General features: G+C 37.2%; 1 protein-coding gene and 2 long non-coding RNA genes across 20 annotated transcripts in view; 1 reads left to right on the top strand and 2 right to left on the bottom strand.

Annotated features, from left to right (window-relative positions):
- LOC137652539 (uncharacterized) overlaps positions 1 to 26,294 on the bottom strand; it is a 316,341-nt gene that overhangs the window by 199,537 nt on the left and 90,510 nt on the right. The gene's annotated exons all lie outside the window — the stretch shown is intronic.
- The window catches only part of LOC137652545 (uncharacterized), a 213,348-nt gene that overhangs the window by 66,447 nt on the left and 120,607 nt on the right, over positions 1 to 26,294 (top strand). The gene's annotated exons all lie outside the window — the stretch shown is intronic.
- Positions 588 to 26,236, bottom strand: LOC137652544 (uncharacterized). The gene is made up of 3 exons (XR_011046361.1): positions 26,025 to 26,236; positions 25,018 to 25,109; positions 588 to 683 (listed from the first exon to the last, which is right to left on the bottom strand). It is a non-coding gene; the product is annotated as an uncharacterized lncRNA (long non-coding RNA).

Below are 26,294 nucleotides of genomic sequence, written 5' to 3' on the forward strand. Positions count from 1 at the left end.
AAATTGTTAGTAACTTTAATTGATTTTGGGGTAACGTTAAAGGGATTATTATTACAATTTCAGAAGTGTTTAACTACAGAAGCAATGATTTATGAATGAAATAAATTACCATTACAGTACAAATGATATGTTATGATGGTACATGACATGATGCAACTGAAGCCTTATTATTATTATTACTATCCAAGCTACAACCCTAATTGGAAAAGCAAGATGCTATAAGCCCAGGGGCTCCAATAAGGAAAAGAAATAAATAAATGAAGAGAGCAAATTAACAATAAATCATTCTAAAGAAAGTAAATAAATAAATGAAGAGAGCAAATTAACAATAAATCATTCTAAAGAAAGTAATGTCAAAAAAGATATGTCGTATATAAACTATTAACATAAAAAACAAATATGTCATATATAAACTATAAAAAGACTCATGTCCGCCTGGTCAACAAAAAAGCATTCCAACTTTAAACTTTTGAAGTTCTACTGATTCAACTATCCGATTAGGAAGATCATTCCACAACTTGGTAACAGCTGCAATAACTCTTAGAGTTATTTTTGGGGTTTTCTTTAATGTCGTTTCTTCTCTTCCAGGTGGTTCCTGTTGATGAGCTTCACTGCTTTGCCAGGTGCCTTGTAGTGGAATGAAGTCTTCTGCCGTTTTTTTTTTTCTTCCCGAAGAAGCCTTCCTGTTAAAGGTGGTAAGTTATATATTAGTTGACACACAAAAAGCCTGGATGTAAGTTAATAAAGAAAATTAAAATAATCTGTTTTTCTTAGCCATAAAAACCAGAGTTCTTTATAAAACCACCTTTTAGCCAGACAAAATTGACAATAATATATTTCAAGAGTCCCTCAACTAACTTAACTAAACAAACCAGTTTTGGATGACAATGAGAGGGGCAAACATAAGAGATACTTCTCTCTGTTCATCATATAGCCCAGTCCCACTACACTGCCACAAAGGTTTAGCAGCAGAAGAAGACAAGGCACTTGAAACTTTACCTTGATCTTGAAAGTCGATCAGTCAAATGGTGACGATGCAACTGGGAAGAGATATCACCTGGTCGTACTATCATGGAGTGTGTGTTAACCCTTTTACCCCCAAAGGACGTACTGGTACATTTCACAAAACTCATCCCTTTACCCCCGTGGACGTACCGGTATGTCCTTGCAAAAAAATGCTATATTTTTTTTTTTTTCATATTTTTGATAATTTTTTGAGAAAATTCAGACATTTTCCAAGAGAATGAGACCAACCTGACCTCTCTATGACAAAAATTAAGGCTGTTAGAGCAATTTAAAAAAAATATACTGCAAAATGTGGTGGGGAAAAAATAACCCCTTGGGGGTCAAGGGTTGGAAATTTCCAAAGAGCCTGGGGGTAAAAGGGTTAAGTTCCCAGAGAGGGGCAAGGCCCAAGCACCTTTCCAGAAACAGAAAGACACTGAAGGAAATCATCCTTCTGCTTCACACACTACAGCAGTAAAACTTCAGACAGTGCACATCAACGTCCAAGGATTGCCAACCTCCTTAGGATTATGTTGCCGACGTCACACTGCCACATGATGATTATTACTAGCTAAGCTATAACCCTAGTTGGAAAAGAAAGATGTTATAAGCCAAAGGGCTCCAACAGGGAAAAGTACCCCAGTGAGGAAAGAAAACAATGAAATAAAGGATACAAGAAGTAATGAGCAATCAAAATTAAATGATTTAAAAATGGTAACATCATCAAAACATATACTGTATGTCATATATGAACTATAAAAAGACTTATGTCAGCCTGGTCAACATGAGCGAGGGAATAGACAAAATATGAATGCTTTATACAGGTGAAAGAATTTAGTTATTAGCAGGTTGCACAGGAAATTATCACATCCTACACTTATCAATAAACCACTGAACATTAATCCTTTCTTCTAAATACAATATCCTTAGCAAAAAAGATTTAACAGCTATTTCCAGCTTCACTGAAACTAGGAATTAATATAAAATTTGATTAATAGCATTACTAGGAATAAGCCAAAACAAAATTTTAGAGGCACTGTATACAATCTGATTAATAGCAATAATGGGGACTGTCCAAAATAAAATTAAGAGGGGCACTGTGACTGGTGAAGTCATTTAACAGGTGTCGAATACTCAAATCACATTAAAAAATATACTATTTGATGAATACTGTAGTAGAATAAGGGACTAGCCATAAGAGAGAAATTTTTAAAACAATTTGTTTTTGGAAATATAGTAGAGATAATAGCAAATAGATAGATAGTTGATGCTGGTCCTAAAGCATGCGAGGCAATCAAGCATACATGTGCACCTTGAGGTGGGAAAACAAAGGCTTTGGTCCAAAAAGAAGAAAAGAAGGGTGCACTTCCATTCCGACTGGCAGTGTGAGTGAAGAGACGACCTTGTCTGGCATCCTGGCTGATGCCAAAGACACGCTGAGGAAAGAGATCCTCGGTACTCTAGGAGGAGGCAGACGACCTTGTCTGGCATCCTGGCTGATGCCAAAGACACGCCGAGGAAAGAGATCCTCGGTACTCTAGGAGGAGGCAGACGACCTTGTCTGGCATCCTGGCTGATGCCAAAGACACGCCGAGGAAAGAGATCCTCGGTACTCTAGGAGGAGGCAGACGACCTTGTCTGGCATCCTGGCTGATGCCAAAGACACGCCGAGGAAAGAGATCCTCGGTACGCTAGGAAGAGGCAGACGACCTTGTCTGGCATCCTGGCTGATGCCAAAGACACGCCGAGGAAAGAGATCCTCGGTACTCTATGAAGAGGCAGACGACCTTGTCTGGCATCCTGGCCGATGCCAAAGACACACTGAGGAAAGAGATCCTCGGTACTCTATGAAGAGGCAGCACGATCAGGAGATTTGTCCCTAGAACCTTCTGTACACAAGAAAATTCTGACAATAAGAAGGGCAGTGACCCTCCCTTTCAACTCGGCAGCAGTAGCTACTCCTATCATGCATAAGGAAATAAACGGTAACAGTAATGCTGTCAAACAGGAACAAGAAACCATATAAGCAGGATACACAGACAACTGTCAGTTAGCTACAAATGTCTGGAAAACAGAAAAACCTTTCATCTTCATTAATATCCTTTGTACAGAACAAACTTCCAACAATTATCTAAAGGAAAAAGAAATAAGATTAAAAACGCCAGTTGACAGTGCTGGGAGTATAGTACGTCTCATTTCCGGCGGCTGAAAAAGTGGCCATTCAGTATCACAGCAGGATAGCGAGGCTTCCTTGCCACCTACCAGTAACTACAGACACCACCTTATTTCTAACATCTCAGTTCTAGCTACACTGAATGCATAACCCTATTAGCAGACAAAGATTTGTATACAGTACATGTAGAAACAAATACTATTGAAATGTACTAAGAGTGGGAATCATATTTGCCAATGGAATTAAATTTCATATTGGAGTGCCAAGGTTGCTAGGTTTAAAAATGCACAAGCGTGTATCGTGAGATTGATGAATACGGAGTTTCGTTGAAATTCATTGGACTGAGGATTGTATATATTTAGAAGCTTCATTGAGCGAAGTAAATATTAATCTATTTTTAATATTATACAGTATTGTTATATTTGAAGAGAGGAGGAAATATGTTTCATAAAATTATATGTTTGAAAGTGAATGCAGTATGTATGTCATTGTGTGCATTGTGTAAAAAGGTAAAGTAGAAAATACGTAGGCATTGGCTGATTTTGGTCCAAGAACCACAGACTTCTCTTCATATTTGCTGTGACAGAGCGAGCAAGCAAGCTAAGCATCAATTATTATTAAGTGTAAAGGAAATCGAGCAGTATGGAAGAAGAAATGAATGCTTTGAGGGAAGAACTGAGGAGGAAGAGTATTTGAGAATGAAAGGTTGACGAAGACAAGTGAATAACCGAGGATGATAGGTTAAGAGAGGAAACAGTGAAAGGTTACCTGAAAATATCTGAGATAATGGAAGCAAGAACATCTGAAATGAAGAAATTAGAGGGAAAAAGAGATGCAGAAAAGAAGAGACTCCCCTACACTAGAACGCAGGAAGTTGAACGAGGCTACTAAGAAAAGCCGATGTCAAGAAATGCAAAGTTTTAACCCTTTTACCCCCAGGCTCTTTGGAAATTTCCAACCCTTAACCCCCAAAGGGGTTATTTTTTCCCCAGCACATTTTGCAGTAAATATTTTTTTTTAAATTGCTCTAACAGCCTTAATTTTTGTCATGGAGAGGTAAGGTTGGTCTCATTCTCTTGGAAAATGCCTGAATTTTCTCAAAAAATTATCAAAAATGTGAAACATTTTTTTATAGCATTTTTTTGCAAGGACGTACCGGTACGTCCATAGGAGTAAAGGGATGAGTTTTGTGAAACGTACCAGTACGTCCTTTGGGGGTAAAAGTGTTAACCGGTGATGAAGTGTGGGACAGAGGTAGATGGAGAACACTGGCCAGATACATCGACCCGACATAAAAGTGGGAAAAGATGTAGACAAAGAAGAAGAAGAAAAGTAAAGTCAAAGTATTCACCAACAAATAAGAGATCAAATGGGTAAGGATAAGAAAGCAAATATAATGAGGAAATCAAATAGAATTTAGGAAAAGTCTTCAAGATATCGTTACTACATAAAGTCCCTGATAGTACAGTATACAGTACATTGGTTTGAAGAGAAATTAGTGGTAGTTTTGAAAAAAAAATAATTAGGAATGTACAAATTTGGCAGTTTTTCGGAAGGGAAATTGGCTTACTTTTTTACAACAAGTATGCGTGTGGGTGAACAGTTATGAATCTGTGAGAGGTCGAGTGATCAGGTGAATATGAAAGAGCTGGCATTAACCCTTTTACCCCAAAAGGACGTACTGGTACGTTTCACAAAAGCCATCCCTTTACCCCCATGGACGTACCAGTACGTCCTTGCAAAAAAAGGCTATAAAAATTTTTTTTTTCATATTTTTGATACTTTTTTGAGAAAATTCAGGCATTTTCCAAGAGAATGAGACCAACCTGACCTCTCTATGACAAAAATTAAGGCTGTTAGAGCAATCTACAAAATAATATACTGCAAAATGTGCTGGGAAAAAAATAACCCCCTGGGGGTTAAGGGTTGGAAATTTCCAAATAGCCTGGGGGAAAAAGGGTTAAGACAAAAACTAAGCTTGTAGCAGATAGAATGAGAGAAAATAAGACAAGATGTGCATGCATAGACTGGAAACTTTATGAAAGTAGTACAGTAGTACCGTATGCAGTCAAGGATATAAATGAACGTATGGCGTTTATACTGAATTTCTTTTCCACTGTCCACGTCAATGTCCGAGTTTATAAATTTGTAAAACATGAGATGCGTAAATGAAAAATTGTAATGGGATGGTGTGCTGGAAACAGTATATCATGTAACCCAGTGAATGTCATAGTAATCTTTCCGGATAAATACTATGGGAATGAGAGCGTGAGAGAATGCAAAAATAGAACTGTGTACGCCTGGCATCTCACATATAAGAAATAAGATTCATAAGAGATATAAAAGAGAAAAGTCAGATTAACCCTTTTACCCCCATGGACGTACCGGTACGTCCTTTCAAAAAAATGCTATAAATTTTATTTTTTTTCATTTTTTTGATAATTTTTTTGAGAAAATTCAGGCATTTTCCAAGAGAATGAGACCAACCTGACCTCTCCATGACAAAAATTAAGGCTGTTAGAGCAATTTGAAAAATATATACTGCAAAATGTGCTGGGAAAAAATAACCCCTTGGAGGTTAAGGGCTGGAAATTTCCAAATAGCCTGGGGGTAAAAGGGTTAAAGAGAAAAGTCAGATTAAAAGGCGATTTATATGTAATAGCTTTGGTCATTAGAAGAATAATAATTTAGGGTCACTAGATACTAAAGAAAATGCATCATGTGAATGAATGTTCTAAAGGTGTAATTGGCTATGCCATACAGCGAGAGTGGGTTTCACAGAGTGGAAATGGAATGAAAATTGTGGTCAGAAAGGATATTGTCCCAGGAAGCATAAGGCTCCAAGAAGTAAATGTACATACTGGACATGGTTGGTCCGGCAGTGAATGTTTAGGAGAATGGTGAATATTTATCAAATTGAGAATCAAAGTAAAGGGAGCTGTAGTACGTTCCAGCATATTGGAGCTGTAGTACGTTCCAGCATATTGCTATATTACATATCCTTGTAGAAGGTAAGTAATTTGTCTCTCTGTGGAGGATACTACAGTACATCCCATCAATTAAAGGCAACAGGTCATTTGCAATCGTACAATTATCATTAATATTTACCACCATCATGGACAGAAAGTCAACAGAATGAGTTTGAAGGATTGAAAATTTGGAGAGGATATATAAATATTGATAGTGTAATTCTATCAATTTGAAAAGGAAAATGAGATGTAATGATGCTGTGGAAATTTACCCTTTTACCCCCAAGCTATTTGGAACTTTCCAACCCTAAACCCCCCCGCATTTTTTTTTTTCAAACACATTTTGCAATATATTTTTTTTTAAATTCCTCTAACAGCCTTAGTTTTTGTCATAGAGAGGTCAGGTTGATCTCATTCTTTCGGAAAATGCCTTAAGTTTCTCATAAAATTATCAAAAATATGCAAAAAAAAAAATGTAAATAGCAGTGTTTTGCAAGGACGTACCAGTACGTCCATGGGGGTAACGGGATGAGTTTTGTGAAACGTACCAGTACGTCCTTTGGGGGTAAAAGGGTTAAAGAATCTCATAAGCTTGAATATGATCAAGTGTGAGGAATGGAAGTAATGTGTACATGGGAAAGAAAGAAAGGAGAAACTAGTATCTCAGGATATAAGTATTATACATCTGCCGATGAATAATCTCGGTGAATGTCAGGGCAAAGTTTCTGGATGGATACTAAGCAAATGAATGAGGAAACAGATAGTTGAATTGTATACCGAAAATACTAGAAAGAAGAGATATGTCATGAACAAATGTAACTGAATAAGTGACAAAAACTAACATCAGATAGAACAAAATTCATTAGTATTATTATTATTATTACTATCAAAGCTACAACCCTAGTTGGAAAAGCAAGATGCTATAAGCCCAGGGGCTCCAACAGGGAAAAATAGTCCAGTGAGGAAAGGAAATAAGGAAATAAATAAATGATGAGAGCAAATTAACAATAAATCCTTCTAAAGAAAGTAATGTCAAAAGAGATATGTCATATATAAACTATAAAAAGACTCATGTCCGCCTGGTCAACAAAAAAAGCATTTGCTCCAACTTTGAACTTTTGAAGTTCTACCTATTCAACTACCCGATTAGGAAGATCATTACACAACTTGGTAACAGCTGGAATAAAACTTCTAGAGTACAGTACTGCGTAGTATTGAGCCTCATGATGGAGAAGACCTGGCTATTAATTGAATGTGAAGCATACTAGAGTAGCAGGACCTAGTGATGCCAAACTACAAAAGGAGTTTTGAAATACAAAAAACTTAATTTTTGGGGAGGTGATCTGTGGTCTCCAATGACTTCCCTGTTCAAGGCTAGAACAGGGAATCCAATACAGCCCAATACCAAAGAAATATTGTTCCCCTGCTCTAGGGGCAGTGCACCAATGTGCAGAGTACAGACTCGGTGAATTATACTTCTAAATCTGCACGTTGTCAATGACTGCTGAAGATATAAGAAAAGTAAATAAGAGGTTCAAAAATAGGAAGACAGAGGATATTACAAACCAGAAGCTGCACTGGTGATAAGTATGATTAAATGGCTATCAGGGTTTTTAAAAATTAGCCTACAGGAGGCAAAGTTGGTGAAAGAATGAATGAATATAAAGATAAAAGTGACTTGTAGGAATTATAGGGGACAAATATTACTTGATATACTAAGGAAGGTGTATGGTAGGATTTTGATTGCCACATACTAAGGAAAGTGTACGGTAGGATTTTGATTGCCACATACTAAGGATGGTGTACGGTAGGATTTTGATTGCCACATACTAAGGATGGTGTACGGTAGGATTTTGATTGCCACATACTAAGGATGGTGTACGGTAGGATTTTGATTGCCACATACTAAGGATGGTGTACGGTAGGATTTTGATTGCCACATACTAAGGATGGTGTACGGTAGGATTTTGATTGCCACATACTAAGGATGGTGTACGGTAGAATTTTGATTGCCACATACTAAGGAAGGTCTACGGTAGGATTTTGATTGCCACATACTAAGGATGGTGTACGGTAGGATTTTGATTGCCACATACTAAGGATGGTGTACGGTAGGATTTTGATTGCCACATACTAAGGAAGGTGTACGGTAGAATTTTGATTGCCACATACTAAGGAAGGTCTACGGTAGGATTTTGATTGCCACATACTAAGGAAGGTCTACGGTAGGATTTTGATTGCCACATACTAAGGAAGGTGTACGGTAGAATTTTGATTGCCACATACTAAGGATGGTGTACGGTAGGATTTTGATTGCCACATACTAAGGAAGGTGTACGGTAGGATTTTGATTGCCCCATACTAAGGAAGGTCTACGGTAGGATTTTGATTGCCCCATACTAAGGAAGGTGTACGGTAGGATTTTGATTGCCCCATACTAAGGATGGTGTACGGTAGGATTTTGATTGCCCCATACTAAGGAAGGTGTACGGTAGGATTTTGATTGCCCCATACTAAGGATGGTGTACGGTAGGATTTTGATTGCCCCATACTAAGGAAGGTGTACGGTAGGATTTTGATTGCCCCATACTAAGGATGGTGTACGGTAGGATTTTGATTGCCCCATACTAAGGAAGGTGTACGGTAGGATTTTGATTGCCCCATACTAAGGATGGTGTACGGTAGGATTTTGATTGCCCCATACTAAGGAAGGTGTACGGTAGGATTTTGATTGCCCCATACTAAGGATGGTGTACGGTAGGATTTTGATTGCCCCATACTAAGGAAGGTGTACGGTAGGATTTTGATTGCCCCATACTAAGGATGGTGTACGGTAGGATTTTGATTGCCCCATACTAAGGAAGGTGTACGGTAGGATTTTGATTGCCCCATACTAAGGATGGTGTACGGTAGGATTTTGATTGCCCCATACTAAGGAAGGTGTACGGTAGGATTTTGATTGCCCCATACTAAGGAAGGTGTACGGTAGGATTTTGATTGCCCCATACTAAGGATGGTGTACGGTAGGATTTTGATTGCCCCATACTAAGGAAGGTGTACGGTAGGATTTTGATTGCCCCATACTAAGGATGGTGTACGGTAGGATTTTGATTGCCCCATACTAAGGAAGGTGTACGGTAGGATTTTGATTGCCCCATACTAAGGAAGGTGTACGGTAGGATTTTGATTGCCCCATACTAAGGATGGTGTACGGTAGGATTTTGATTGCCCCATACTAAGGAAGGTGTACGGTAGGATTTTGATTGCCCCATACTAAGGAAGGTGTACGGTAGGATTTTGATTGCCCCATACTAAGGAAGGTGTACGGTAGGATTTTGATTGCCCCATACTAAGGAAGGTGTACGGTAGGATTTTGATTGCCCCATACTAAGGAAGGTGTACGGTAGGATTTTGATTGCCCCATACTAAGGAAGGTGTACGGTAGGATTTTGATTGCCCCATACTAAGGAAGGTGTACGGTAGGATTTTGATTGCCCCATACTAAGGAAGGTGTACGGTAGGATTTTGATTGCCCCATACTAAGGAAGGTGTACGGTAGGATTTTGATTGCCCCATACTAAGGAAGGTGTACGGTAGGATTTTGATTGCCCCATACTAAGGAAGGCGTACGGTAGGATTTTGATTGCCCCATACTAAGGAAGGCGTACGGTAGGATTTTGATTGCCCCATACTAAGGAAGGCGTACGGTAGGATTTTGATTGGCAAAGGAAGGAAGGTGAAAGAAAAATTGGTAAGGGGAGGAACTGTGGATTTTGAAGAGGTTGCATGGATCACGTATTGATTAAAATTCAGTTTTATGGAAAGTAAAATGAATAAAAAGCATTATGGCACACCAAAAAAATATGATAATTTATGAAGGTATATTCTGGGTGAAAATGAGATTGTATGGTACTGAATACATTGAAAATAAAAGCTTAGAAAAGTGAAAGTTTTATAGAAGCATGTAAGAGTAGTGTTGAGAGGGCAATGACTGATGTGGTGGTAAACATGTGAGGCTTAATAAGTCCGACTCATCATCTTCATGGATGAATTATGCAAAAAGTCAGGAGAGAGAAATATGGATGTAAGTGCAACCACTACACAGTACAGTAACACCCAACTCATGAATTTGTTCCGAGAGACCAGAAGCAAAGCTATTTTCGACACAAAATGGATTTCAGCCTCAAAAAGCTACTTCTGCATTTCCTATATACCTTATTGAACAGAAGAAAGTACTTGAAACCTGCTATCATTTTATAAAAAACAAATACCTACAGTTATAAGATTCCATGTGAAGTACAATACTGTACTTTTTAAAGCACCCAACTATTTTAATAAAATACATTGCAATGGTGCATGGATAGAGACCAGAAAGGAGGTAAATCAATGGAGGAATTCAGTAGAAAGATTGCTTCTTTGCTACTGCCTATGAGAAGGGAGAAGGTTAAGATGATGAGTGAGACTTCATGTTGGCTATTGTCAGTAAAATAACTGATCGCAGTGGAACAAAACAGAGCTTCTTGCTTGACATGTTACAGTTACACCACAAAGAAGAAAGAATTGCAAGAAGACAGAACGGGACAAAATTAGACAGGATATATGCAATTGGAATGGCGACTTTAGGAAAGAAAACGTACTATGTGGAAACAAGGATATAAATGACTGTAGGGTATTGATAAAAAATTTCTTGGCTACTGTATTGAGCAATGTCTGTGTTTACCATTTAGAAAAGGATAAAATGAGATGGGTAAATAGAAATATTAAATGGGATGGCGTGCAGAAAATAGTGGAAAATTGAGATTAAAATTGATATGAATGCAAGAAATAGATAGTGTATATATGAGAAAGTAAGGAGAAAAGTGTGTTTCATAATAGAAGGCATATAGACTTGCTCTTCACAAGCAACCCAGTAAAAGTTATGGCAATATTTCAGGATGAAAACTGCGGAATTGTGTCACAGATCAAAATGAGTACACTATACTGTATACCCAGAATTCTAGAACACAGAAATAAGTATCATAAAATATACAAGAAAGGATAAAAGACAAACTGGAAGGGGTTTAAGATGTAATAAATTTGGTTTAAGGTGATCACTCAGCACATGCTTTAGTTGCGGAGAGAAAGGGCATCGTGTAAATGAAAGTACAGAAGTGTTTAGGCTATGCCATTTCCCAGAATGGAGGGGGTGTGGACATTGTATTCAACAAGGCCATTTTGTTGAGATGTGCTCGACTCTAAGAAGTGTATGTACAAACTAAAGCATGATTTGATCTGATAGGAAACAGCACAGCTCCAATAAGCAAACGTATAAACCGAGTTGATCTGGTAGTGAATGTGTAGGGAATGGGAAAAATAGAAACAGAAAGGTTAGGAGTGGATAGAAATACTAAGTATTTGAAGAAATATTTAAAATTTTACAAAACTTGAGTGGTAGAACAAGCAACTTCAGATATTAAAATACGAAATGAGTGCGAGGGCAGAAAAATGTATTTTGAACCTAGAATAAGGGATTAAATGGAGCATAGGCAATATTTTGAGCAATAGAAATCTGACAAGAGTACGAGTGTATAAAAAACCGTCGAGTAAATGTACAGGTCCTGTTCTAGAACATGGCGTGTTGCAGAGGGCTACGTAATAGAGGAATGTAACGTGCATATGTAAAAATTGCTTCGGTTTGAGATTGATAAATAGGGTAAAGTATTAAGTTTTATGCAACTTCATATATTAACCCTTTTACCCCTAAAGGACATACTGGTACGTTTCACAAAACTCATCCCTTTACCCCCATGGACGTACCGGTATGTCCTTGCAAAAAAATGCTATAAAATTTTTTTTTTTCACATTTTTGATAATTTTTTGAGAAAATTCAGGCATTTTCCAAGAGAATGAGACCAACCTGACCTCTCTATGACAAAAATTAAGGCTTTTAGAGCAATTAAAAAAATATACTGCAAAATGTGCTGGGAACAAAATAACCCCCTGGGGATTAAGGATTGGAAATTTCCAAATAGCCTGGGGGTTAAAGGGATATCAATGGTATAAAATTGTATAAATTAAATACAAAGGTGAGTTTCATGATTATCATTAACAGTAGAGTTGTGAGCATATGAAAGTAAATTGTGTGATCACATGCAATTGTAAAAACTTTTGAATAAATATATCTTGTCCTCACAGCCCCAATCCCTATATTATGAATAGATTTTAAAAAGACAATCATCTATGGAAGTGAAGCATTGATATTAATCCGAGAAAGCGGTGGTGATTAGTACCGATTAAGATATTTGAAAATCCATGTATAACAAAATGAACCTAATGATAACCAGAACAGGATTAATGATAAATATGTAAACCACCAACAAAGTTGCATAGAAATAATGTGGTTCAAGATAGTAAAGCTGACGGATGGTGTCAAGATGTGTGTTGGATTAAGTAATGTTTATTAATCCTTTTACCCCCAGGCTATTTGGAACTTTCCAACCCTTAACCCCCATGGGTTATTTTTTTTCAAGCACATTTTGCAGTATATTTTTCTTAAATTGCTCTAACAGCCTTAATTTTTGTCATAGAGAGGTCAGGTTGGTCTCATTCTCTTGGAAAATGCCTAAAGTTTCTCAAAAAAAAAAATAAAAAATATGCAAAAAAAAATGTAAATAGCAGTTTTTTCAAGGACGTACCGGTACGTCCATGGGGGTAAAGGGATGAGTTTTGTGAAACGTACCAGTACGTCCTTTGGGGGTAGAAGGGTTAAGTGATTTTAATTCAAATATAAAGCAAATGATCAAGTAAATTAACCTGCTGGGACAGATGCACAGGTCTTAGGAAAGGCATTTCTGTTACAGTGGAATTCAAAGCAGGAAGCAAGAGGGCCTTACAGAAAAGTAGCTGCATCATAAAAAAAAATTGTCTGCACCGAAAATCCTATTATATAATGCCCAAATAGATGAGAAAGGAAAACAATATGCAATACAGCCTATACTACTCTGTAATGCAGAAACATAGGCTGTCGTATTGAGGAAAATAGAATGCATTATGTTAAGGGTGGCGCTATGGTTTGCTATGGGTCAACTATTATATTTCACACTAAGATGTGCAGGTATTATATGTGAAAGGCACAATTGTATGTTTATAATTACCCCATGATAGATATGAACATATGAAAATGTATGACCTGTGGTGATGAATGAACGTGACAGCCTAAGCCAACATCTAGTAAAAGATATAAGTACTGTATGTATAATTGTACACCAACTTTGAACTTACGCACACTGTGATAAAAATACATCATACAATAGATCATCAAAGTCTGCAAATCCAATTATTATAAAAAAAAAGGGCAAACTAGAACATGGTGTGTATAGAACGTGTTTCATACATGATCGTACACTAGCGGTATTGTTTTTTCTCTCGCTCTCCCCTGCTCTAGTAATATAAACCTGTTTAAGTTTGCTATCAAACGTCTTGTTTGGTTTGAATTTTGTCATTTTTGTTCTCAACTATCTGTATATTAGCTCACTGTCTTGTTGAATAAACTATCACATGCATCTCTCCCCTCTGTAAGAACCCAACAGTTACATTGCCACAATAGCAACCCAAACCAAACTGTACCACCACCGTTATCAAAGTGTGATCCATTTTTCTTGACTGTGCAGCCAATGTCCCTAGGCCATATTGCATAAGGCTTTCCCTTTTTTATTAACCCTTAACCCCCAGGGGGTTATTTTTTTTTTCACGAACATTTTGCAGTATATTTTTTTCAAATTGCTCTAACAGCCTTAATTTTCGTCATAGAGAGGTCAGGTTGGTCTCATTCTCTTGGAAAATGCCTGAAGTTTCTCAAAGAATTATTAAAAATATGCAAAAAAAATTTAAATAGCATTTTTTTGCAAGGACGTACTGGTACGTCCATGGGGGTAAAGGGATGAGTTTTGTGAAACGTACCAGTACGTCCTTTGGGGGTAAAAGGGTTAATACAACATTATATAAGAGGATTTTGGGGGAGACTATTTCTCCTTGTTAATGCCTCTCGACTTGACTCCTGACTTCAGTGTAGCAGAAATGCTCTACCTCTTCTAACACCAATTTATTTGTCCAAATAGAAATTGTTCCTTTTGAACAAATTTTTCAAAACAAAATGTCCTTAAGTCATTTGGAAACACTTGAAAACCAGCAGCCTAATGTTGTGGATAAGACATTTGAAGAGCAGTATGAGAATGAAAGTGTAAGAGAATGAAAATATATTGCACATGAAGAGATGTGATTGCAAAGTCTAAGAGGGATATAAGAAGAAAAGGCAGACTGAAGGATATTTCAAGTACAACAGAATGGGTGAGAAGAATAAGTAGGTGGTCAATGGGTATCTGTTTTTGGCTCTGGCAAAGTAGATCAGTGTGTGAAAGATTGTTACAGAAGTCAGATTACGGTAAATGTTTCATGAATACTGGATTAGATCCCATAGCAAGTATGTGGAGTGCTGTAATCATACATACATATACCAAGGCACTTCCCCCAATTTTTGGGGGTAGCCGACATCAACAAAGAAACAAAAACAAAAAGGGGACCTCTACTCTCTACGTTCCTCCCAGCCTAACAAGGGACACAAGAGAGTAGAGGTCCCCTTTTTGTTTTTGTTTCTTTGTTGATGTCGGCTACCCCCAAAAATTGGGGGAAGTGCCTTGGTATATGTAGGTATGTATGTATGATTATCATGGCCCAAAGAATCATTTTTCTAAAATAGGTTAGGCTTTAAGAAGCCAATGTACATGTTGTGGAATGGAAGGTCAACGTGGAGTGCGTGTGTATATAGTTAACCCTTTTACCCCCAAAGGACGTACTGGTACGTTTCACAAAACTCATCCCTTTACCCCCATGGACGTACCGGTACGTCCTTGCAAAAAAATGCTATAAAAATTTTTTTTTTTCATATTTTTGATAATTATTTTGAGAAAATTCAGGCATTTTCCAAGAGAATGAGACCAACCTGACCTCTCTATGACAAAAATTAAGGCTGTTAGAGCAATTTTAAAAAAATATACTGCAAAATGTGCTGGGGAAAAAATAACCCCCTGGGGGTTAAGGGTTGGAAATTTCCAAAGAGCCTGGGGGTAAAAGGGTTAAGATGTGAAAAAGGGAAAGTCAGGAATTGATTAAAAATTAAATTTGGTAGACCTGGGTATAGAAAGTGTTTGAAGAGATGCGTCCTATACTTGAAAAGAATGCATACTGTATCCAAAAGATGAAAAAAAGGTTTCACATGTAATGTAGTGATGTGAGATGACAATTGAAAGATAATACTGTAGTATAAGTTGGAACGCAGCTTTGATTAATGGCCTCATGAAAGGTAGGTATTAGGTAGTTTTTTAAAATACTATTATAATCTGCAAAACAGGGGTAATACTTAGTATAAAATTAGTATAAAGTAAGGTTTCAAGATCATTATTTAAGGTAAAACTAAGTGTACGAAAGTGCCTGTTTGTTAATGGGTACTTGTGTAAAATAAAGGTGAAAATGGATTAATTGTAGTTTTAGAGTTCAAGAAACATGTGGTGAAATAAATGGGTATTTTGTCTAACTTCACCATGAATTTCTGAGTACAGGAGGAACTGTTTGTTGGTATATGAGGGTAAGAAGAGATTTGAAAAATATGAAGTGGGATGAACATGAAAACTACAAAATATAAAAGTTACAATGAATAAAAAAGGGATTTTGACGAAGGAAAAATCTATATCTGACTCAACCTATGCCGCTCCGTGAAATGCTCCTTAAAGCACCATTTCAAAGGTATAAATACTGCATAATATACCAGAGAAAAAAGTTGCATGGAATGCTAGGAATATATCCAGCTCGCTCACGCTTATAGGGTGTCGGTATTAAAACTGGGGCGAGTGATACCACTACCAGAGGTCCCTTTCCAATTAGACTTCTCCCTCCTCAAAATCCCACGTTACTACGAGGTGTCGTCCACTACAGAAGACTAGCTGTAGGCACATTAGACGAGTAAGGCAATCAAGAATAAAGAGAAGAAACAAATGGCTATTACAAAACAGGAAGTTGTTTAAAAATATTTAAGAAACTAAAATAAGCAATAAAAATTGCAAAGGAATACAGCTTAGTGTAAAGATTTACAAACAACTGGACCTGAATAAATAATGGAGGTTATGTCCTGTATCTATGCTGTTTCCCAATTTATTCTGGGTCAATACATACAAGTATTCTATTAGTTGAATGAGGAGTGGAGAATAGAAGTTATTGCATGGTTTGAAAAGGTTAGCATGACCGATAATATTTATAGAAGTGACAGTTGAGAAGGATGATGCGGTCTCGAGTAAAGTGGCCTTCAAATGGCCTCTAGAGCAAATATGTCTTCATGCTGACGTGGTAAGTGCAATATATATTTGGAAAGTTTCAAATGCTATATTACCGTAAGAGATTTACCACTGTGTGTAGACTAAGTGAGTAAGAGTGGAGACAAATGTACAGTATAGCTAAATCTAAAAGTGAAAGGCATGTCAAATTTATTTAATCATACATATACCAAGGCACTCCCCCAAATTTTGGAGGGTAGCCGACATCAACAAATGAAACAAAAAAGGGGACCTCTCCTCTCTACGTTCCTCCCAGCTTGACAAGGGACTCAACCGAGTTGATAGTTGAGGAATAAAGAATTTATTTCAAGTTCATTAGATTAAATATTGTATACATTAAGTAGATTCATTAAGTTAAAAATGTAGCAAAGTTTTTTTAACAAGACAGTACTTTTACTGTGAAAAGTGGAGGTTAATATGTTCTAACCCTTTTACCCCCAGGCAATTTGGAACTTTCCAACCCTTAACCCCCAGGGTTTTATTTTTTTTTTCCAAGCACATTTTGCAATATATTTTTTCAAAATTACTCTAACAGCCTTAATTTTCGTTATAGAGAGGTCAGGTGGTCTCATTCTCTTGGAAAATGCCTGAAGTTTTTTAAAAAATTATCAAAAATAGGCAAAAAAAATTTAAATAGCAGTTTTTTGCAATTAAGTACCGGTACATCCATGGGGGTAAAGGGATGAGTTTTGTGAAACGTACCAGTACGTCCTTTGGGGGTAAAAGGGTTAAAAAAATACTGTATGAGAGTCAATTTCAAAATTATTATTGATGGCAAAACAGTGTATGAAAGGGACTATATAAATGGGCAACCAGGAAAATAAATTAAAGAAATAAAATAAGTAAATGTATGATTACTTTTCATCCCTATAAATTCCAATCCTGCTATTTTCCCCGTTGGAGCACCTGGGCTTATAGCATCCTGTATTTCCAACTAGGGTTGTAGCTTAGCAAGTAATAATAATAATAATAATATAATAATATATCAGACCTAACGTGGGCATTACTCATTGGGCTCTGACTCAACTGGGTCCATAAAGGATAGTGTGTGAGTGAGCTTAGACTTTATGGTTTGGATGTGTGGCATGGAAGACGAATTGAAGGCTTTGAGATATGAACTATGGAGGAGAGAAAATAAGGATGAAATATTTGGGAAGGAAAACAAGCACTGAGGAGGTTAGTGAAAGGGATAAAAAACAGAAGGGGTTCCCTGAAAACCTCAAAGGAAATAAGGAAAGATGGGATAGTATACATTAAGAAAATGTGAAAAATTGAAGGTGCAGAAAAAGAAGATGGAAATAATGAAAGAAAGGAGAGCATACATTACTAAGAAAATGTTTAGAATTGAAGGTGCAGAAAAAGATGGAAATAATGAAAGAAAGGATAACACATTATTAACCCTTTCACCCCCAAAGGACGTACCGGTACGTTCTTGCAAAACACTGTTAATTACATATTTTCACATATTTTTGATAATTTTACGAGAAACTTCAGGCATTTTCCAAAAGAATGAGACCAACCTGACCTTTCTAGGATAAAAACTAAGCTTGTTAGAGCAATTTTAAAAAATTATTTAGCAAAATGTGCTCGAAATTTAACCTTATGGTGGGGGTAAAAGGGTCAAGAAAATGTGAAGAATTGAAGGTGCAGAGAAAGAAGAAAGACAACTCTTGCAATAGCGTCCTGGAATGTGAATAGGAGTACAAGAAAAATTGTATCAAAGTGCAAGGCTGTGAGAAAAGTACTATGTAAAAGCAAATATGAGAGAGTACTCATCAATGCATACGAGTCAAGATAAGAAAGCAGAGAGGATGGGAGAGCCAAGAGTACAGTATATGTACAGAAATGTTAACAGAAGCGATAGCTTATGGCTTTCTCTACTTTACATCTGTTGTTACTGGGATTATTTCAACAAACTTCAGGGCCTCTATAATAATGCCAAAGTATTGTTTGAAAAGTGAGATGTGTGGAGATGCAATAAGCAAAGATCATGGGTATATGAACTATGCAATTTCTTTTATTGATTTTGTATGGGAGGTACACCATTTTTAAAAGACTATTATGAGTGCGAGTGAGAAAGGTCGAGTGATCGGGCGAGAAGAATAAAAAGATACGAGAATAAGATAGAAGGGAGAGTTTGTAGAAGGAAGGGGGAAAATGATTGGAGATGCATATGGCATAGACTGGAGACAGGGAATGAGGATGTAAGGGACGAGAATTTAAATATTTCATACGTGTGAGAGTTTACCCATTTGAAAATGAAGTATAGGAACTAATGGAAGATCATGAGTTAAAATGTAGTGTGTATGTGGGAGAGAAAGCAGAGAAAAATATCCAAGAGTAAATGACTTACAGTACAGTGAACCCTCGCTACTTCGCGGTTCGACCATCGCGGATTCACCACTTCGCGGATTTTTTTCATAACCCATATATATATATACACATTGGTAATAACAAAATCAACATACTGTACTGAATAATCAATATAATCGATGCAAAAACTAACCTATACACAGATGTGTACAGTAAATGCGTTTGTTTCTTCATTATGATCAGAGAAACGTAAACAAAACATTGGTTGCCATTTTTTATCGTGCTTTTTGGCGTGTTTAGGAAACGCATGATATAAAATCGCCTTTAATATTTGTGCCTGTTTTAGTTTAGGGTACTGTAGTGCATGCATTAAGTGTTCTGTACATTAAAGGGTAGTTTGTTAACAGTACTACGTACAAGGGAAGGTTTTAAAAGTCTGAATATACATGTTAAATAAATAGGTAAATATGGTGTCACTACTTCGCGGATTTTCACCTATCGCGGCCGGGTCTGGAACCTATCTACCGCGATAAACGAGGTTTACTGTATTGTATAGATTCATAAACGCGTAACTCGGTGAATGTTATGGCAAAGTTTCTCGATAAATACTAAGGGAATGAAAGTGTGAGAACTAGACTGTAGAAGATTATATAATGTACCAGGAATCTGTGGTGGATAATGTGGGAGGTTGGGCTGTGGCACCCTAGCAGTACCAGCTGAACTCGGTTGAGTCCCTTGTTAGGCTGGAGGAACGTAGAGAGTAGAGGTCCCCTTTTTTGTTTTGTTTAATTGTTGATATCGGCTACCCCCCAAAATTGGGGGAAGTGCCTTTGGTATATGTAAGTATGTACCAGGAATGTTAGACTGAACACACACGAGACCAAGTCATGAAAAGGATACAAGAATGAATGAATGAAAGTCAAATTTAAAAGGGGTTTTAGGTGTAACAGAATGGGTCATAACATGAATAAAGGCAGATATAAATTTTGGTTGCAGAGAAAGGGCATTGTGTGAGTTAGTACAGTAAAGCAAGTCAAAACACCACCAGTGTAAAAAGTTAGGCAATAAAGCAATAGTATGTGGATTCAATTCGTAGGGGTGCTGAAATTGTGGTCAGCAGTGTCATTCTGCTAGGATGTACAATAATACAAAACATGTGGGAGGGTGGGCTGTGACACCCTAGCAGTACCAGCTGAACTCGGTGAGTCCCTTGTTAGGCTGGGAGGAACGCAGAGAGTAGAGGTCCCCTTTTTGTTTTTGTTTCTTTGTTAATGTCGGCTACCCCCCAAAATTGGGGGAAGTGCCTTGGTATATGTATGTATGTATGTATGATTATGCAAACAGCGGCATTGCTGGTTGTGTAACGCCCATGTATAGGAGACTTAGATTAATAAAAAAAGGAATGTCAGGAATAGATGGTGGTAATATTAGGAGAAATGGATAAAAGGTGATAAAACTAACACAAAATAATGAGCTCAGTGATTTGTGTAGGGGTAAGTATAAGTGGCTGCAAATGACAAGCCAAATTTACAGCAGAGGATCAAATAGCTCAATGGTCAGATTTTGAGCAAAAAGAAAATATGACATGAGTAAAGGTCAGATTTTGAGCAAAAAGAAAATATGACATGAGTAAAGGTCAGATTTTGAGCAAAAAGAAAATATGACATGAGTAAAGGTCAGATTTTGAGCAAAAAGAAAATATGACACGAGTAAGAGTGTATGAAAGACCAACTAGAAGTAGAACATGAATAGGTGGTTATAACAGCGCAAGGCATATTTAATGAAAATATTTCATGATTTAGTAGCCTGTTTCCACAAAATCCATCCTCCTTTACAGCTTGGTTTGAGAGAACAGTTCTAGACAGAATGAATAGTGTATTTAAAGTGCTGGCATAACTGAAGTGTTCGTTAGTCTAATTTCATGTTGAGCCAGGTAGCCTATATGGCATATCACTCTAAACACAAAGAAGCGGCTTCTCAAATCACTAGTTTTCCCCATCACATCATACGGCTCAGAATGTTGGGTTTTAAAAGCTACAGATCGGAAAAGATTAGAAAGTTTTGAACTATGGTGTTACAGAAGAGTCCTTAGGATAAGCTGGATTGAGAAAAAGACTAACATGGAAGTTCTACAAAAGATCAATATCAAAAAAAGATTACTTGACATTTTGGATGAAAGAAAACTAACTTTTATTGGACACCAGGTTCGGAAACACAATACTCTGGAAAGAACGCTACTAATTGGATCAGTCTATGGTACAAGAACGAGAGGAAGGCCTAAAACTAGATTGAGTGACAATATCAAGGATGTGCGGGCTAACGATGGTGGAGTTGGAAAGGAAGGCTCAAGACCAGAATGAATGGAGAAGTTTTGTGCAGAGGGCCACGGCCGTTCGACATCAAACATCCCGTAATTGATGATGGACAAAATGGTGAACAACCTACTATTTATGGAAGTAGAGTATGGAGGTTAAGTCTGAGAAGAAGGATGTAATGATGAAGAGGTAGAAGAGAAACGAGAGGAGTAAAATTTACCGTATGTCCAAAGAAAAGATTACGACTGGAAAACAACAAACGAAAAAATAAAAGCAAGAAATTACCTGGTGATAGATGTTGTTTCTTAACCCTTTTACCCCCAGGCTCTTTGGAAATTTCCAACCCTTAACCCCCAGGGGGTTATTTTTTTCCCAGCACATTTTGCAGTACAGTATATTTTTTTTAAATTGCTCTAACAGCCTTAATTTTTGTCATAGAGAGGTCAGGTTGGTCTCATTCTCTTGGAAAATGCCTGAAGTTTCTCAAAAAATTATCAAAAGTATATAAAAAAAATTTTTATAGCATTTTTTTGCAAGGACGTACCGGTACGTCCGTGGGGGTAAAGGGATGAGTTTTGTGAAACGTACCAGTACGTCCTTTGGGGGTAAAAGGGTTAAGGTGTATAGTATAACAAGATGTGCATTGAATGACACTGTTTGTTTAGTCCGAGGTTTAAGATACCCAAAATACACAAAGTTCAGTGGCTAAGCTCTAAGATACATACAGCTTCTGGAAATCATTCTGGATGTGGAAACACTAAGACCAACCCCTGGTTGCAGGTGAAGTCCCCTGCATGGTGATCAGTGGAAATATTCATTCTGTTCCTAAAATAACTAATTTTGCATGAAAAGTTCCTGGATACGATGGAATTACTGCCGAGATGATACTGGCCGAAAATGAAGTGACTTCCAGACTACTAACAAGATTATTTTGTAGAATGTGGGTTGAAGAGGCAAAACCTGATGAATGGGAGTTAGGAGTGTTGGTGAAAATGGCAAAAAGAAAGGCAGACCTGACTGACTGCAATAATTACAGAGGCATGACACTTACGTCACTTGTTATGAAAATATACAGTATGCTTGTTCTAAAGAAACTGGAGAGAAAGATTGAAGATTGATGAAAATATTTTTTTTACTTTTTTGTTCAAATATTAGATCTACAAAACGTGTGTTAGATCTACAACACGTGTGTAAGTGTTAATAAAATCTTTTGATCATATAATATTCATATGAGCATCAATAATTTCCTGTTTTTTCTTTGAGAAAAGGTTACTATCCTGCAGCAAGTTCATCACAGATCCCATCCAGAAGAACAAATTACAACTATATACTTGCCCACATTTGAAAGAAGAAATATAAGAAAAATGTTCAGTGGCTGACATAAAAAGTGATAAATTATTTTCAAAGTTGTGCATTGCTTCACAAACTCGGAATGAAAATCTTGAGGAATTTTTTAAACATGAAAACCAGCCATATTTTTCAAGTATATTTGAATATGATGCACAGCAAACTCCCAAAAGGTAAGAGTGACATTATTTAGCTGCTTGGAGATGATAATACCAAATGATTACGTAACCCCGAACGTTGATGCTGTGATCATGGTTGGAGTAGTAATAATCAATCTTGAGCCTGGGGATACTACAACCGTTAATGGCTAGTCATCCTGAAGTTTTTACTCGCATAAACTTCTATCTTCAGACTGCCATTTGTCCTGATGTGTGGAATGTCTACCAGCATGACAACCTTAAAAGTTGCACCAAGTCTAAACATGGGATGGGAACTCGTAGACGTGCTGCACTAACTGCAAGAATTCCAGCAAACTGGAATAACTATTTCATAAGAAAGTGACAAGAGAGAACTCTGAATACTTAAGCTCCCAAATATTGCAGAGAAGACAATCAGAAAAGGACTTGTGTGTCACAGTGGGACAGAATGTGTCGAAGTACTCAAGACAGGGACGATATGAGATCTTATCTCCCTGCTCTCATAAGGAAGTGACGTGCGATTCTTTACACCTAGGATGCAGCTGACAAAGCCTGTCAAAAGATCCTAGTAAGAACAGCAAACTGATATTTGTTTGTGTATAGGTCATTTTGGGAGAATGGAAATGCTAGAATTGTGGGTAGTAGCATAAGGTGTACAAGTCCACGAGACTGTATCATCTCTTGATGCTGAACTTGCCATGCCAATGCTATATTCCATGCATCTACAGGTTGTGACACATCATTGTTTGCTGGAAGAGGCTAAGCATCAGTGTTGGAATGCTTGGAACACACACCCACAGGTTACAGGAGCCTTTGTCAAACTTGCAAGGTGTCCATTAGCCATACCAATATTATGCATAGCATTCCTCAAAAATTTAGTTGCTCTCCTTTATGATAAAATGAGTAAACAGAATTTAGTAAATAAAGCAAGGAGAGAACAGTTAGCTAAAAAGGAAGACAACTGGAAAACATTCTTTGTATAGACAGTGCTCTGAAACAACACAGAAGTGCTACGAATCAAGGAGTAGGTTTTGAATACTAAGCCTGAGATACCAAGTCCTGTAATAGAGGGTTGGCAAAGAAACCGAGGAAGACAAAAAACCCACTGGCGAGATGACTTAGACCAACATAAGCAACAGTGGTACAGAATAGCTTGGGATAGAAGTTTGTGGAGGAACCTGGGGAAGGCCTACATCCAACAAAGGAAGATGTGGACGAAGTTGGGAGCCTCCGAGGACTGCATTGCTATAGGCAACAAATATTGGTAAAGAATAATTTGTTGTGGCTGCAAGAAAGGATGCAAGTCTTCACAATGTGGTTGCAAAAAGAAGTCAATTAAATGTACCAAGTTGTGTTTGTGTGCTGGCCAGTGTACATAATTAATTTGTACAAGTACTAGGATATAGGAATGTAAAAAGCTGTTATAGTTTTGTTATAACTTATGTTCAGAGTCTTATGATCCTCACTACAGACCTTTGACAATAAATAACAAATCACATACAATAATAACCTCAAGATCCGATTATGTTTACCGACGCATGTAATTGAATATAAAATGTCACTGTGTAAACTGGAGCTCGTCATTTAGATATTTCAATTTGTTTAGAATGTATTCATACTTCTAATCATTGTTAATAAAGTTTCTTCTTTAATGCGATCTGAATATAATTATATACCTCTGTTGGGTTATCAGCTTATGATAATGTCAAACTCCCTATGAAACATAGTTGAAGACTTTGTGTGACAATTTTTTTTTTCACTTTATATAGCTGCTTCCTCCGATGCCTTAGATGACCACGGAGGTAGCAGCAGTAGGGGATTCAGCATTATGAAGCTTCATCTGTTGTGGAAAATGTGGGAGGGTGGGCTGTGGCACCCTAGCAGTACCAGCTGAACTCTGTTGAGTCCCTGGTTAGGCTGGGAGGAACGTAGAGAGTAGAGGTTCCCTTTTTTTGTTTTGATTCATTTGTTGATGTCGGCTACCCCACAAAAATGGGGCAAGTGCCTTGGTATATGTATGTATGTATAGTAGTAATATGTTTGAAATAAATCATAGAATATACAAGACATATTTGCCTATATTTAAGCCATCCCACTACAACATTAACAATTTATTATGCAGGAAAATACAGTGATCAAAAGCGAGTGATATACAGTACTGATATTTTGTGGCAATTCTTTTAAAGTAGAGAAATAAACCATTTTTTTGGGGGCAAAATGCTATTTAATCTTTTAAATGATTACTTTTTCGGTGCTTGCATAATGTAGATTCAAACTATAGCATCTAAGTCTTACCATTTGAGGCTATATTGGATAACTATGAAAAATACTGATTGTGGATCCAAAGTAATACTGTAGTCATTTTATGACAAATTCAATAAACAAAGTTTAACTCACTTTTTTAATAATAATGAAGAATTGAAGAGTCAGATCATCATAATCTTGGCTACTCAACCTCGGCTCCCATCTTTAGGCCAATCCTTTGCCCCCTGAAAAAAAATAAACATCAACAAATTGACAACAGAATTGAAATACAAAAGCAATAAGATTTTTCATAAGACCTTTATATCTTCACAGATTATACTGCCAGTAATTGCAAGTTTGGCCTTTTCTGTCTTAAAGTGGAACTGAATACATTACTGTCATGGGATTTACTCAAGCAGGTTAAGTTATTCAGTGCCATCGTGAACTTTTTTTCAAATCTAACAATTCTTTTTCAAACAGATAAAAAGCATGAAAACTATGAATGTCAAACGAACACAAAATATTCATTCACACATTCATATTACACATATTACAAATTGATTTTATTTTACTTTATAAATTCCTTAACAATCACGTCTTAAATGTAATAGGTATTTTTCCTTACAACAGTTTACAAACCTGAGTACTGTATTGTACTGTACTGTATTAGGAGTATGATTTCAGCGAAGCTGCAATCTCTGCGTAAAAAATTATAACGAGGTATAAGTAGTTACTGGTAGACAGGTGGTGGGGGGGGGGGGGGAGTCCCAGACCCCTGCCACCTCTCTGAGAAGTCGCTTGAACCTCCATCAACAACTTTCTGGGTGGACGAGGCAAGAACACAAACATTCGTTTCGATTAAATACTTATTCTTAAGGAAGAAATTCTTATAACTAAAACGGCTGGTTAGGATCCTAGGATGTCTTGCAGTGTCTTGAAGAAAATGTATCATAAAAAGTTACTGGTATAAGAGTAAAAAAGTAAAACCGATCTATGAATTAACATGGTATGTATTCCATCTGTGAATTTTACCCGTCTGTGGAAATAGTACTTTGATACATACGAACGCTTGAAATCATTAATCTTTAAAGGTGTAAAGGTTTTAACGGTTGATCATGAATGGCAGAGGCAAGGGATAGAACAATATCATAGGGACTGACCTCTTGGTAGAAGAGACTCTTTAGCTATGGTGAGCAGCAACTCACTCCGTATGAGGAGATAGACTGTCGACTATATTCCACTTTCTGATCATCGAGTATCAGTAAGCGCACGCACTAACAGGCGAGTAAGGTGACGTTCCTATAGGAGCATGCTAGAACGGTTTATGTGACGCACCTTTGAGTGCTGCAATCTAGTAACCTCTCAGGGTTGTCTTATCTATCCCTTCGACGAAGGAGTCACTGGAACTCCTTGGCAACACTGTCTCTCCT

This window comes from Palaemon carinicauda, chromosome 13 (assembly GCF_036898095.1).
Source record: "Palaemon carinicauda isolate YSFRI2023 chromosome 13, ASM3689809v2, whole genome shotgun sequence".
In the NCBI taxonomy this organism is placed as follows: Eukaryota; Metazoa; Arthropoda; class Malacostraca; order Decapoda; family Palaemonidae; genus Palaemon; species Palaemon carinicauda.